Source organism: Nothoprocta perdicaria, unplaced genomic scaffold, assembly GCF_003342845.1.
Source record: "Nothoprocta perdicaria isolate Ctin4 unplaced genomic scaffold, notPer1 scaffold_47, whole genome shotgun sequence".
NCBI classification, from domain to species: Eukaryota; Metazoa; Chordata; class Aves; order Tinamiformes; family Tinamidae; genus Nothoprocta; species Nothoprocta perdicaria.
The window spans coordinates 3,290,476-3,290,688 of NW_020455721.1; positions in this window are offsets into that span (position 1 = coordinate 3,290,476).

Consider the following 213-nt stretch of genomic DNA (forward strand, 5'->3'; position numbering starts at 1 on the left):
CTGCTGGGCATGGAGGAAATGCCGCTTGAAAACTAACCAGCTCTCCTGGGCCCCTCTTCCTTCTAGAGCCCTAGCCCATGGGATCTTTCCCAGCAGGTCTCTGAAGAGGCTAAAGTTGGCCCTCCTGAAGTCCAGTGTGGCAAGGCTACTTACTGCCCTGCCTCCTCCTCGTTGGATCTTGAACTCCACCAGCTCGTGGTCACTGCAGCCAAG